Source organism: Helianthus annuus, chromosome 4 (assembly GCF_002127325.2).
Source record: "Helianthus annuus cultivar XRQ/B chromosome 4, HanXRQr2.0-SUNRISE, whole genome shotgun sequence".
Taxonomy (NCBI): domain Eukaryota; kingdom Viridiplantae; phylum Streptophyta; class Magnoliopsida; order Asterales; family Asteraceae; genus Helianthus; species Helianthus annuus.
Window position 1 is genome coordinate 8326537 of NC_035436.2, and position 16311 is coordinate 8342847.

At 38.7% G+C, this 16311-nt stretch overlaps 1 long non-coding RNA gene across 1 annotated transcript; it reads left to right on the top strand.

Moving 5' to 3' along the window:
* The first annotated feature begins 323 nt into the window (after nucleotides 1-323).
* On the top strand, nucleotides 324-4613 carry LOC110934346. The gene is made up of 4 exons (XR_002588255.2): nucleotides 324-417; nucleotides 493-563; nucleotides 1232-1329; nucleotides 4444-4613. It is a non-coding gene; the product is annotated as an uncharacterized LOC110934346 (long non-coding RNA).
* The last annotated feature ends 11698 nt before the right edge of the window (nucleotides 4614-16311 follow it).

Here is a 16311-nt window from a genome sequence, read left to right on the forward strand (position 1 = left end):
GAGATTCTTCTTACGGTCTTTCAATAGTTGATGTAACTTCATGGCAAAGAATAATAAATTTATCAGCGTTTAACATCCAAAACCAACACTACAAGAAAAAGAGTTAATAGCAGCGACATTATTAGCGGCGACATCCGATGTGTCGCCGCTATTGGTCCAATCCGCAATCCAGTGTCCCATGTTATACCCTAGCCACACGATTGTTATCATCATCCAACGGCTGGGGTATGCCTAGATCAATAGCGGCGACAAACATAACCAATAGCGGCGACATGTTGTCGCCTCTATTGGCCCGACGAATAAAACAAGCTATCAGCGCCATTTATTCCCTCCACCTACTTTCCCCCAAATCTTTTCACCTCCCCTTTCACCGGTGAGCAAAAAAATCGGGCAATCTCTCCAAAATCGGCATAATCGGTTAGTTTGATGTTGATTTTTTTTTGTTTATTTTGTTATATTGGTTGTTAATTTAGTGGTTCTTGGTGAATGTAGTTTATCCACCGGCCACCATCTCGTCTCCACGGCCACCACCGGCACCACCTCTTCTCCTCGTGCAAAATAAGGTTAGTTTAGGTTAGTTTATGCAAAATAAGGTTAATGTCTTAGTTCTATAATGAATTTTAAATTAAAATACTATACTGGTATGAAGATTAGAAGTATGATGGATACGCAGATTGTGGAATTGAAAGCCATAGAAATGGCGAGGTCATTTGTTTGGTTATGCACATTGAAGCTAAAGTCAAACTGGGTCAAAATATTTAAAAAAAAAAAAAAACTGCAAAAAAATAGATCCTTGAAATGCTGCAAAAAAATCAACAGGTGGGACCAAAATATTTTAAAAAAAATCACTTTCTAAGCTAGGATTTTGATATTATAATGCACTTATTAAGAATATGTTACTATAACAAGTAAACTGTAACTATTATAAACTTCGATTTCTTTTATCCCTGCAAGTTATGTAATCTTTAAACAAGATTTATAAAAAAATATATATATTAATTGTGTAAATTTGTTAAGACTTAACAATATCATACAGGAAAAAAACATCGAAATATTATATAGATAATACGATTACTTTATAACTAATGAGATGAGATGAGTCGATATAATACAAAAAGTTATTGTTTAGAAATCAGGATGTAATTAACTGGACAGGTGCAAATGAAAAACCAAAAGTTATTGTTTACTTTGTTATATAGGTTGTTAATTTGTTGGTTCTTGGTGAATGTAGTTTCTCCACCGGCACCACCCGTCTCCACGGCCACCACCGGCACCAACTTGTCTCCACGGCCACCACAGTCACCACCTCTTCTCCTCGTGCAAAATAAGGTTAGTTTATGTTTATACATGATTGTTTTTTTGTTTTTTTTTTTTGTTTTTGTTTTAAATCTGTTTGGGGAGCTTTGAGTCATTGGATTTCATGAGTGTTTGTTTGTCTTTGGTATCAAACTTTCGGTACTTGCTGTCTTTGTTTTTATGCCTTTGGCTGCCTCAGTTCAGTTTTATGTTTTAATGTTTATTGTTGTTGTTTGCCCCTCAACGGAGCTTGATGAAAATAATAATAAAGATAAGGGATGGTCGTCCCTTTTCATGCATATTTAACCAAGAAGAAAATTATTAAAGTAGTCAACATTGACTTTTTTTTTTTCAAAAACTAGACATGATAATTTGGTCATCCTAAAGCATGTGGGATAACCCCCAACATCTTTAACCCAGCCCATTCAACAATCAGGAAGCCTGATAGCCCAAAACATGACCCAACATCTTTAACCCAGCCCATTCAACAATCAGGAAGCCTGATAGCCCAAAACATGAAAACAAAACAAAATAATTAATTAACATATTTTATACAAAATATTTATAAAATGTAAATATTATTTAATATACAATGGAATTGTTATATGAACTTTGATGTAAACAAAGTTTATGTATTTTTATCTGAACAATAGAACTTATGCTTCACATTATTAGTATAGAATGTTTTTTTTACTTAATGTGATGTTAATTGCATTGGAACTCACATAATAAAAAAAATATGAATGGTTTGCATATTTAAAGTGTTTTAAATAAATATGTATATATAGTGGACAACATTGAATCTGAATGGGTTATGTCAAGGAATTGAAATGAGGGTAAATTAACAATTCCATTTTGTATGCTTTTTATACAAGTCTCAAATTTTAAGTTAACAACAATATCAAAATATACAAAAAATCAAGGTTGTACAATTTGTTTATGCACGTCTATTAGTAGGTCCCTAATAATAAGTATACCTATTAGCAAAGACCTTTTAGCGAAGACATATGTCGCCGCTAAAAGTCCTAATTATTAGCGGCAACACAAGCCAATAGCGGCGACAAATAGCGGCGACATGTCGCAACTCAATAGCGGCGACATGTCGCCGCTATTACCTTTAGCGGCGACATTTGGAACTATTAGCGGCGACATTTGTCCTTTTCCATCACCTTCATTGATCCTTTTCCCTTCTATTATTTAAAAACAAATAATAATAATAATAATAATAATAATAATAATAATAATAATAATAATAATAATAATAATAATAATAATAATAATAATAATAATAATACTAATAATAATAATAACAATAATAATAATAATAATAATATCCTTTGAATATAACCACACTTAAATCAGAAACAAAACTTCATGTCAAGTAATGATGAACTAGCTTTTACCCATTGACCCACATGATATTTGCTCTATTCTTTTCGAAAATTCATACATAAAACATAATGAGCTTAGAAATACCCGCCTGAAATTGATTTAGAAATTAATTTCAGGTTGTCCTCGTTTAATTTGGGACTGCTTTTTGAATACTTTATCTCATTTAGGATGTGAATGTGTATTACATGATTGTTTGTTTAAGAAGGATTCGGTTATCATTTTCTCTTTGCTCCTCGGGTATATATATTCTTACATATATACTTGGGAGCTAAGAGGAAATGCTGCCGAATTTTTCTTAAAGAAACAACCATGTAATACACATTCATATATGAGATAAAGTGTTCAAAAAGTGGGTTTAGCAGCCTACCATTGTCTTGCAAACTCTAAATTAAATTATCTTTCAGTTGCATAATGCCTATCGATAAAAGCTGGATTGATTCCCCACTTCAATCAGCTCACTACCAGCAAGGACTCAGGTCTTTTATCGCGATGTGTGAAAGAGTGCTCCCCAACCATAATGAAGTTAGATGTCCGTGTTCCAAATGTAAATGTTCCGGCTTAACAACTATCACAAAAATGAAACTCCATTTGGGGCGTATGGTTTTTTGGAAAGATTACATAAAGTGGGACTATCACGGCGAAAAATCTCGGCCTGCAGTTGTAGAAGTAGATAATGTTGTGCCACATGAGGGTATGGAAAACGTTATTGAAGACATTAGGGGGGAGCGTATGGAAGAAGATATAGACCGTAACCTGGATATGTCGGGTGGAGAATCTAACGGTGTTGATGACGATTTTGAAGACATAATAAAGGATGTTGAATCTGAATTATATCCTGGTTGTACTAAGTTTTCTTCACTTGACTTCTTAGCAAAGCTTATGAATCTAAAGGAGACGTCCCATTGGACTAATACTTCATTTGGTTATACTCACCACATACAATTTGCCTCCATGGCTATGCATGCGAGAGTCTACATTCATGTTGACCTTGTTGATTCCTGGCCCTAAATCACCTGGGAAAGACATGGATATTTATCTTAGACCGTTAGTGGATGAGCTTAAACATTTGTGGCACTCAGGTGTACGTACTAAAGACGCAACAACAAACGAATTCTTCACAATGAAGGCGGCGTTGTTATGGACCATAAACGACTTTCCAGCCCGTAGTAGTCTATCAGGTTGGAGCGGACAGGGCTACATGGCATGCCCGACTTGCAACGAAGACACTCCTTCAATGCGTGTAACTGGTAAATGTGTGTATGTTGGTCATCGCCGGTTCTTAGATGCCAACCATCCATGGAGAACAAGTCTCGACTTTAATGGGAGACCCGAGACACGAGGCCCTCCGAGATAGTCTAGTCCTGCTGACATAGAAGCTCAACACGGTCGTCTACTTCATCGTCTACCAGGAAAGCATCCATCTTTTGGAGGTGGGAGGATAAACCGAGCAGATTTCGAGCTGAACTGGACCAAACGAAGCATATTTTTCGAACTTGAATATACCCTTTGGTGTTGCCCCTATAAAATCATAACAATCAAGATTCACTAAAACAAGGACGAGATAGCTGATAAGCTACCCGAGATATGATATGGTGTTATAACATGTTTCGCGATACAAAATAATAAGAAAAATTAATGTTATTTACCTTTGAAAACATTTAGAAAATTCCTCTTTTTGTCAGTTTACGAAGACTTATATATACTTGCAACTCTTCTTTTTGCTAATAATATTGGGTTTGATATATGTTAATGTAGGAATACGTTTCGACTTTGTTCCAAAGTCCGGCTTTCGTAAACCAACTGGAAGCTTTTCTTGCGGCGAGGGGAAAGGAAGTCGCACCCGACGATGAGTATGACGATGAGTATGACGATGACGACCTAACTTGAATCATTTCTTGCGGCGAGGGGAAATTAGTATTATTGTACGGATAATTTAGAATGTTATTTTTCGGATACTTTAGGATGTTATTGTACAGAAATGTTTTATGCGATTTTAGTATCTAAAGCATTATGTTTGTTTAGTCTGATGTGTTGCGTAAAACTTGAAAATTGGCAGGTTTGTTTATAACGGGAAACACTACAAATGCAGCAACAAATTAAAAAAAAAAATGACTTTTAGCGGCGACACATGTCGCCGCTATTAATCGAACCTTATTAGCGAAGACCTTTTAGCGAAGACAAATGTCGCCGCTAAAAGTCCTAGTCATTAGCGGCGACAGACTCAATAGCGGCGACAAACAGCCCTTTAGCGGCCAACCTTTAGCGGCGACACAATAGCGGCGACATGTCGCCGCTATTACCTTTAGCGGCGACATTTGGGACTATTAGCGGCGACAATTATCGCCGCTATTGGTTGACTTTCTTGTAGTGCAAATACAAAAAGTGAACATTGAGAATCAACTAACCAAGCTCTCCAAAAAAATGTTTGAATCTTCGAGTTACCTGTGCAATAATAAACAATGTAAATAAACAAGATTCGCATGACACAATCCTACAATATTACTATATTTATATATAGTTAGTTAGTTACAATCGAAGCATGGCAGCATTGGTATCTTTGGAGTTTTTGGCATCAAGAGAAAGTTCCGGGCCAAGCAACTTGTTCATACGTCTCACAAGACGATAATAATAGTGTCTAGCTTGGTCCTTGTTTTTACTCTGAACACCAAAAGTTATTTTCTCAAAATTCTGTATCACAAAAAACAATTCCCAGCACAACATATTATTAATTTATGTTAAGATAAAGTTAAGCAACATATGCATCACAGTGAAACTTACCTTGCCAACTTGACGTAAAGCATTGAAGAAACTTTCTTCTCCCTGCGAGTCTAAGCAGCCCACTGTCGTGTTTGTTTCTTTGCAGAATTCAGTTACAAACCATGTTAGTATCAACTATCAACTATCAAGCTCAGTGCATATATAAATTATCTATCGAATCTTCAAACACGCACCTGGCTGATTAGGTGCAACATGATGTGTGTCAGATGTGATCACATCCTTAATAAACACAGTTTCCAGCACATTCGATATCTCACCACACGAAACTTGAGACTCCATATTCATACTAATATATTAAGAGAATGTTGGAATTTTCATAACCGTCTACGAATTGATCGACATCACTCGCATTAGTTTCTGAATCGAAAAACCAACTCAGCCATGCACCGGATTCATAAAAAACCATAACCTATGTTATACCTGGGCAGGAAACTTAGGTCCGCCTTTGCATTTCTTGTCCTCCCAATTAAGCAGGTTGGTCGGTGTGGAACCACCAAAACTTTTGGCAACATAAAGATAAGTAAAACCAATAACACCAAGTGACAAATACCATACATTAAACTGGAAAACTAAATAAGTTTATAACTTTATAATCTCTGGATTAACACCTCGAAATACCATACAGCTAATAAGTGGTATAGTTATAAAGCAACAGAGTTACATCCAGGTGTGATTGCTCAAACAAAGTATCTGCATTTTGGTGGAAAACTTGCAACATACGCAGCATATTACCATAACTAACAGCAAAGCACAAAAAAAAGCCAAACATAATTTTACGCAGGTATTGAAAAGCACGAGGATAATAGATAATGTCTAACCTCACCACTTTAAACTTATATAGAGATAAGAGTAGAGAATTACCTAAGGCTATGCTCAATTGTGCAATGTTTAAGTTAAAATAGATAGATATGTAAATGTTGGAAAAATAGGTGAAAATAACATTTTTCACAAATATAGGAAAATGATTTTTTCCTATTTTGGACTAGAAAATAAATATAATAAAATGAGCGGGTTTTATATATTTATTTGTGGGTTTGTGTTCTATGTTGGAAGAGCTTCGCAACGAACTAAACCACGTCCAAAACGGAGCTAAGATGAATGAGATATCGCTGCTCAAAGTTGGGTGTTTGAAACATTGAATGTTGAAACAAAAGGGAAAGTAGCACCTTGTCCCACATCGGAGGAGAGATGGAACTTAAATGAGTATTTAAGTGGGAACTCTCTATCCTTATTTTTTCATGGAAGCACACACTAAGTCTCATCGCGAAGGGTGCTGAGCACCCTAACTCGCGCACGCGCGCAGCTTGGGCGATGAGGCGCAATGTGGCGCACTTTGCACTTTGCACGCTCGCATCGCCGCGAGTCGCCTTTGTATTTTTGACCACGTGCGCGTGGTGGATCACAGGGGCTGCAAAGGACCAAGTTGAGTGGCATGCGGGTTCGAAGCACGTGACGTGGCAGTCCGCGCGCAAGTACAAGTGGCACGAAGGCGCGCGGTTGCGCATGGTGCAGGGGTCCTGTTGTGCGTACGCGGCGCACCAGAGTGAGCCAATACGGTGCGACTGTGTGGCGCGCTCGTAGAGGCTCACAGGTGACGTGGCACACGCGCGCATGGACATGAGTCAGTGTGGCGCACGCGCGCGTGGTAGTGAGCCAAGAGAACGCACCGCGCATGAGCGTGCAGACCAGCGCGTGCGCACCCGTGTGTCTTGCGCGCATGCGCGCGCAGAAGCCTCCAGCATTGAATGACGGTGTAGTTACTGTTCAGCTTCCAAACTGACGAGTTAATGGTCTTTGACTGAGAATTAAATGACGTATTAAATTGCATTGAAGACGTTTAATGCAATTTAAACCTTTCTTTAATTCGCTTTTGACTGTTTCAACTTAGGAGCTGTATATATACAGCTCCATACCCAGCTGCAGAGGATACCACGAAAACCAGCAACACAACAGCTTATGTAAACAAATCTCTTCCTACTTCTGATCATTTTCTTGCAGTTCTCAAAGTAACCTTCGGGTTGTAGGCGAACTCCGGCTCTTCTACTGCTCCGGCTGTTGTACCCTGGGAAACAAAACGAGTACTCTTGGGAGACTCGAAATTTGTTTTAAGCGAAGCGTGTTGAACACGTGCCTCAGTCATAGAATTTTTCTGCTTCTACTCCATTCTTGTATTTGTTTATTTCAGTTGTAAGAGTAATTTATTTTTAGCTTTCTTTGTATTGTAATCAGTAATAAAAATTTGTTTATTTTATTTAAATTATGCAAACGGTTCTTACAATCTTAAAACAAATTTTTAAAACCGTTCGTGTAATCAAAACCATTCTGTTTATGATTCAAACCAGTTTTGTTTTCACTCAGTTTGTGTTTTAAAAACAGATTTTTTTTTAGTTTTCATCTTCAAAGGAGCGACTTTGGTTGAAAACTTTTGTGGTTACATTCTAATTTTGTCCTAAAATTGCTAATAAACTTTCTGCCTTGGTCTTCAAAGTTGGACTTAGAAGCCGGTCAGTAAGTTTTAATTATTATAAAATTTTCTGTTTTTTGGTCTTCAAAGTTGGACTTAGAAGCCCAAACAGTTAATTTGTGGTAAAAATTAAAATTTAGTTGTTTACTTCTGTTTTTATTGTGTAAAACAAATTTTTGGACTAAAAACTTTAAATTTTAATTTTTCAGCATGTCGAACGAAAACGTCAACATTAACAACACGAGTGTTGTGACGGGAACCCCCTTGAACGCCACCACTGTGGGAACGTCCACAGTGGCTAATCACGCTGAACGACCCGAGAAGTTCTTGGGTCTAAACTTCAAGCGGTGGCAGCAGAAGATGTTCTTCTACCTGATCACCATGAACCTTGCGAGGTTCTTAACGGAAACCGCTCCCCAACCTGTGGAAGGGGAGACCGACACACAAAGACAGTGTGCGGTAGATGCGTGGAAGCATTCGGATTTCATATGTCGTGGCTATGTGTTAAACGGCCTGTCGGATGCGTTGTATAATGTGTACTACAACGTCAAGACTTCCAAAGACCTTTGGGATGCCTTGGACAAGAATTACAAAACGGAGGATGCTGGCACAAAGAAATTTGTGGTAGCCCGTTTCTTGGATTTCAAAATGGTTGATTCAAAAACAGTTATGAATCAAGTCCAAGAATTCTAGATTATACTACATAACATCTTTGCGGAAGGCATGACACTTAGCGAGACATTCCAAGTGGCAGCGATGATTGAAAAGTTACCTCCTAGTTGGGTTGATTTTAAGAATTATCTTAAACACAAATGAAAGGAGATGACTATAGAGGACCTTATTGTTCGTCTTCGGATTGAAGAGGATAATAGAATTGCCCAAAAAGGCAGCCTTGCGCAGTCTAGTGCTAGCGCAAATCTGGTTGAGCATGGGCAATCCGCTAAGGGCGCGAAGGGCAAGGGGAAAAAGGACAAACAGAAAGCAAAGGCTAGGAAACTTGGACCGAAGAAAGGGGTTGTGAAAAAGAAACCTAAAGCGTTCCAAGGGACTTGTTACAACTGTGACGAGCCGGGGCATCGGGCTAACCAATGCAAGAAACCAAAGCGTGAGCGTGCGCACATGGTGGATGAAGACGGAATGCCTTAGGTGGCAATGATTTCCGACAAAAGCGCAATGATGGATGAGGTCAATACTGTGACCAACACTCCAAAAGGATGGTGGGTTGATACGGGCGCGACCCGTTATGTTTGCGCAGACAGAAGCCTCTTTACCACCTTCAAGGCGCTTTCTAGAGAAGAGAAGCTGTATATGGGAAATGCAGCCACTGCCGACATCATGGGTGAAGGAACAGTGATCTTGAAGTGGACTTCGGGGAAGGAGCTCACGCTAAGCAACGTGTTATATGTCCCAGACTTGCGCAAGAATCTAGTCTCGGGTTGGTTGCTTAACAAGTTCGGATTTCCTTTAGTATTTGAAAGTGACAACTTTGTTCTTACTAAACGAGGAATGTACGTGGGTAAGGGCTACGCCCAAAATGGCATGTTCAAATTAAATGTAATGGCTGCCAAGAACATGAATAAAATTGCTACTACTTCTACTTATATGCTTGAGTTTTCTGATTCGAATAAATGGCATGGTAGATTAGGTCACGTAAATTTTAATTCAATACGCCGTTTAATCAATTTAAATTGTATACCAACATTCCATATTGATTCACATTATAAATGTGAAACTTGCATTGAATCCAAACTTACAAGATCATCATCGAAATCGGTTGAACGAATAACCGAACCCCTTGATTTAATTCACACCGATATTTGGGATTTAAAAGCGGTACCCACAAGAGGTGGAAATAAGTACTTCATCACGTTTATTGACGATAGTACTAAATATTGCTATGTATATTTACCAAAAAGTAAAGATGAAGCAATAAGTAAATTTATCTTGTATTAAAATGAAGTTGAGAATCAACTTCAAAAGAAGATAAAAGCTTTGCGAAGCGACCGAGGAGGTGAATATGTGGCACCTTTTTCCGATTTATGCGCAAAAAGTGGCATTGTACATGAGTGTACACCTCCTTATTCTCCACAATCAAATGGCGTGGTGGAACGAAAGAACCGTACATTGAAAGAAATGTTGAACACCATGTTGATAAGTTATGGGGTGAGCCAGGAAATGTGGGGGGGGGGAAGCCATTCTCTCGGCTAATTATCTTTTGAATAAGATACCACTTAAAAAGAGAGACGAAACTCCATATGAGTTACGGAAAAGGAAGAAGCCTTCATACAAATATTTGAAAGTGTGGGGGTGCCTAGCAAAGGTGATTGTACCACCTCCTAAGGCTCTTAGGATAGGACCCAAAACTGTTGATTGCATATTCATTGGGTATGCACATCAAAGTAGTGCACATCGCTTTCTTGTACATGAGTCCAAGAATCCTGATGTAAACGTAAACACTATCATGGAGGTGAATCCTAACGTTGTGTCTTACTTTGAAAATGTGTTTCCTTTAAGAAAACAAACACATGCAACGTCATCAACACCTAATTTTGAAGTAGGTGAAAGTTTATCTACACCAGTTGATGAGGTAGTTGATGATAAGACACATGAACGACCTGAGGTTGAAGAAAGTGATCGTAGGCGAAGTAAAAGGCCAAGGGTTAAAAAATCTTTCGGTCCAGACTTCGTTAGCTATATGGTTGAGGGCGAGCCCAATACATATCGCGAAGCAGTTTCCTCTTCAGAAGGACCTCAATGGAAAGAAGCAATAAAGAGTGAAATTGATTCTATATTGCAAAATCATACTTGGGAGTTAGTAGATCTTCCACCTGGTTCTAAACCACTTGGATATCGTTGGATATTCAAAAGGAAGATGAAAACTGATGGAAGTATTGATAAATACAAGGCTAGGTTGGTGATTAAAGGATTTAGACAAAAGGAAGGTCTAGATTACTTTGATACCTACTCGCCTGTGATGCGCATAACCTCGATTAGATTTGTTCTTGCTATAGCGGCTTTAAGAAATTTGGAAGTTCACCAAATGGACGTTAAAACCGCATTTCTAAATGGTGATTTAGAAGAAGAGATTTACATGGAGCAACCTGAAGGTTTCTCCGCCCCAGGTCAAGAGGGTAAAGTATGTAAACTCGTCAAGTCTTTGTATGGCTTGAAGCAAGCACCAAAACAATGGCACCAAAAGTTTGATCATGTCATGATTGACAATGGTTTCAAAATAAATGAGTGCGACAAATGTGTTTATTTCAAAGACACAAATGAAGGTTATGTGATTTTATGCCTTTATGTAGACGATATGCTTATCATTGGGAGTAATGATAAACTTATCAAATCTACTAAAAGCATGTTGAAAGCGAGATTTGACATGAAAGACATGGGTTTAGCAGATGTGATTCTTGGAGTAAAGATCATAAGAACCCAAGATGGTCTTGTGTTAATTCAATCTCATTATGTGGATAAAATTCTTGAAAAATTCAACTCGAGAGACACGAGTGTAGCTCGAACTCCAGTTAATACCTCCCAACATCTCAAGAAAAATAAAGGAGATGGAGTTGCTTAGTTAGAGTATTCAAGAATTATTGGCAGTCGCATGTATCTAATGACATGTACTAGACCCGACTTGGCTTACGCGGTGAGTAGGCTAAGTAGATACACCAGCAATCCGTGCGCGGATCATTGGAAAGCTATCACGAGGGTGCTTCGATACATAAGATACACAAGAGATTATGGACTGCATTATACCCAACAATCAGTAGTGACTGAAGGATACACTGATGCAAACTGGATATCTGATAATAAAGATTCCAAATCGACAAGTGGTTACGTGTTTACACTTGGAGTAGCTGCTATTGCTTGGAAGTCTTCTAAGCAAACGGTCATAGCAAGATCCTCAATGGAATCCGAATTTATCACCTTGGATAAGTCAGGAGACGAGGCAGAATGGCTACGTCAATTCGTGGAATATATTCCAAGATGGCCAAAGCCTTTGCCAGCCATATGTGTACATTGTGATAGCCAATCAGTGATTGGTAGAGCTCAAAGCTTGATGTACAATGGCAGATCAAGGCATATGCGACATAGACATAACACGGTACGACAACTACTCTCAACGGGTGTTATCACAATTGATTATGTGAGATCAAAGGCTAACATTGCAGACCCGTTTACAAAAGGCTTAAGCAGAGAGTTAGTAGAAACGTCGTCAAGAGGAATGGGACTAAAGCCCGTGATAAATGGGAATATGAGGGAAACCTAACTTAGTTGACTGGAGATCCCAAGATCTAAGTTCAATAGGACAACTTAATCATATTACTAAAAACGGAGTCACTGTGGGGGAGTACCCCAAACTAAATAAAAGGGAGTTACATATACTTCCTAGTCCATTCCAATCAGTGACATGGAGTGAGGTTAAGCATGTTAAGGTTAAGGATTTTGAGTAAATGAAAATTAACCATGATGTTTTTAATGATTCAGAGGAATCACCTATGTTAGAGAGATGTGGGGTCGCTTCAAATGGATTTGTGGGGTGCGCAAATCCTAGAGCTCTCGCCGAACCAGGCTAGTGTTCCAGGACCATAACAGGACACGACAATGAGGAGTTGGCCAAACCAGGGAGAGTATTGTGTGAAGTGTATTGTCGTTTACACAAATGGGGGTATGTTCAAGGACATCGCGTCTACAAACCGCAAGTAAGCTAAGTATGCTTCACAAAAGAAGGTTCAAAGGCACAACCTACCTATCTTGCAATACTCAACTGTCGAAGTTTACCGTTGAAAAGTGTAAGGAAAAGATCCATTTCCATAAATGTGGGGGATTGTTGGAAAATTGATGAAAATAGCATTTTTCATGTGGGGGATTGTTGGAAAAATAGGTGAAAATAGCATTTTTCACAAATATAGGAAAATGATTTTTTCCTATTTTGGACTAGAAATAAATATAATAAAATGAGCGGGTTTTATATATTTATTTGTGGGTTTGTGTTCTATGTTGGAAGAGCTTCGCAACGAACTAAACCACGTCCAAAACAGAGCTAAGATGAATGAGATATCGATGCTCAAAGTTGGGTGTTTGAAACATTGAATGCTGAAACAAAAGGGAAAGTAGCACCTTGTCCCACATCGGAGGAGAGATGGAACTTAAATGAGTATTTAAGTGGGAACTCTCCATCCTTATTGTTTCATGGAAGCACACACTAAGTCTCCTCGCGAAGGGTGCGGAGCACCCTAACTCGCACTCACATTCGCACACGCTCGCGCGTGGCGTGGGCGATGAGGCGCAATGTGGCGCAATGTGGCGCACTTTGCACGCTCGCATCGCCGCGAGCCGCTTGAGAGCCGCCTTTGTATTTTTTACCACGTGCGCGTAGTGGATCACAGGGGCTGCAAAGGACCAAGTTGAGTGGCATGCGGGTTCAAAGCGCATGACGTGGCAGTACGCGCGCGAGTACAAGTGGCACGAAGGCACGCGGTTGCGCATGGTGCAGGGGTCCTATTGTGCGTGCGCGGCGCACCAAAGTGAGCCAATACGGCGCGACTGTGTGGCGTGCTCGTAGAGGCTCACAGGTGACGTGGCACACGCGCGCATGGTCCTGAGTCAGTGTGGCGCACGCGCGCATGGTAGTGAGCCAAGAGGACGCACCGCGCATGAGCGTGCAGACCAGCGCGCGCGCACCCGTGTGTCTTGCGCGCCCGCGCGCAGAAGTTTCCAGCATTGAATGACGGTGCAGTTACTGTTCAGCTTCGAAACTGACGAGTTAATGGTCTTTGACTGAGAATTAAATGACGTATTAAATTGCATTGAAGACGTTTAATGCAATTTAAACCTCTCTTTAATTCGCTTTTGACTATTTCAACTCAGGAGCTATATATATACAGCTCCATACTCAGCTGCAGAGGATACCACGAAAACCAGCAACACAACAGCTTATGCAAACAAATCTCATCCTACTTCTGATCATTTTCTTGCAGTTCTCAAGGTAACCTTCGGGTTGTAGGCGAACTCCGGCAGTTCTACTGCTCCGGCTTTTGTACCCTGGGAAACAAAACGAGTACTCTTGGGAGACTCGGAATTTGTTTTAAGGGAAGCGTGTTGAACACGTGCCTCAGTCATAGAATTTTTCTGCTTCTACTCCATTCTTGTATTTGTTTATTTCAGTTGTAATAGTAATTTATTTTCATCTTTCTTTGTATTGTAATCAGTAATAAAAATTTGTTTATTTTATTTAAATTACGCGAACGGTTCTTACAGTAAATAGATATACAATAATACATCATGTATCAAGAAAAAATATACAAATAACTGATGAAGCAGTGGATAATCTGGGGATTAGTCCACGGATCGAGCTTCATCAAGTAGGGTTAATCCATTCTTTCCAATATCGATGGATGGGTCGTCCTCTAATCTGTCTCCTGCATAAGGTGTCACACCCTGGCTTTGCGGAAGCGTGGTTAATTTGGTGTGACTTCTTAATACCATAGCTTAGTCATAACAAAGCTATTTGAAAATAAAACCATGCAAGATCATCCATTGAATTAAGTTTTAAAACATAAGTAACACAACATTGTCTTAAGGCGTTGACTCATGCAACGGAAACTACAACCTGATAACATGAAAACATTGTTCAGAAGACACAAACATCAACATGAAATAAACACAGTTTAAGAACTGTGAATCGTCCAGGAAAAAGTCACATCCCTTAAACTTGGATGACCTCGTAACTCTTATGCAGCAGGAAAACGTAACATACCGCGCCAGATCTTTAGTTCCCTGAAATACATGTAAGTTGGAAAAATCAACAATAATGTTGAGCGAGTTCATGTGTAAGTGAGTAATAAAACCTTTGTAAGTATAAAAATCCTTGTATGTAGCAAATAAGGAAAAAGAGATCACCAATGGTTTGCAAGGCCATTGATATGTGTGAAGTGCAAGTAGGAAGACTCAAACCTAGCGGAGTTTGCGTTGGGCACAAAGTCACCCCGAGGTCCGTTATGCTGGGCCTGGGGCTGGGCTCGCTACACCCAGATAGATCTACCGCTACTGTCCCTCGGTCCTACAGTGAGGATTAATGGCCTCAAGTTGCGCCTACCCACTCACATGATCTAAGTAGTAACCCTCCTTACGCTAACCATACCATGCATAAAGTATTTGTAATCGTAGTAACATGTATTTCACCCCCGCAGTTTGGAAAACTGAAAACAGTTAAGAGAAAAGGGGGACATGAACTCACAGTGGTGCGTCTCTATCAAGAAAATCTCCTGATCAATCTGCTGTGCGACGACCTACACGTACTAACTTCTGTTAGACGGACGGCCGTGCCTTAGCTTAAGGTTTAATGTCTTTGGGAAATAGTTAGACAACTATTTCGTATGTACACTTCGTAATTATTTGGTAAATATTTTTCTTCCCAAGGATGGGGGCTTTAATACATGTGCGTTTGTATATCTTCGAAATATATTATTAAGTCTCACTTAAAATATATTTTAAATCCTTTATCAAAATATAAATATTTTCCCAAAATATTATATTTTATTACAAATAGTTTTCCAAAATAATATCCTTGTCAAAATACACATTTATGAGTATTTTCTGAAAATACGTAAGTTACGAATAAAGGTCGGGTGGTATTAATAATAACGTTGTAACTTAATATTTATTGTGAAGGCGTTCGAATTATTTTGGAATCGTTAATATTTGGTAATATTATTTTTACCCTAAAAATAATATTTGTATAGTTCACAAAATAATCATAAAAATTTCACAAGTGTTGCTATGAAAAATACATATATATCAAATATATATTTATCAAGTTTTATTTTGTGAAAATTCCACCTCCGACACTTAGAAATGTTGTAAATAAAATCGTGGCGAACTTTACATTTTTGAAAACAAGTTAGAAATACATTTATAACACTTGTGATGAAAATATTTCCAAGTGTTAGGTTTTTGGAAAAATTTCGCCAGAGTTTCCCCTCTAACTGGAGGTGGCCACGCTTTCAAGCGTATCATTTTCTTTTAAAATTCAAATCAACAATTTTCTCATTCAACAATAATAATATCCAAACCATCAAACTAGTCAAAACAGATATAGATCGCAAAAATACATGAACTTGTGGTTTGTCCAAATTATGTAGTACCTTTCCATTATTTTTAGTGGATCTTTGTATAAATTAATCCGGTTTCTTGAAAGCCTCGTTTTTAAAGAAGTTACATCTTTACAACTTCTTGTCAACATTTACAAAAATAGTTCTTGTGTCAAAACTTTGTGTTACACAAGTGTCTACACACTTGTGTGCTTACAAAAATCACTCTTGTTCATGAAAACCCGGTTTTAGAAAACATGATTTCTTTTGACGCTTGGTCCTTTAAAA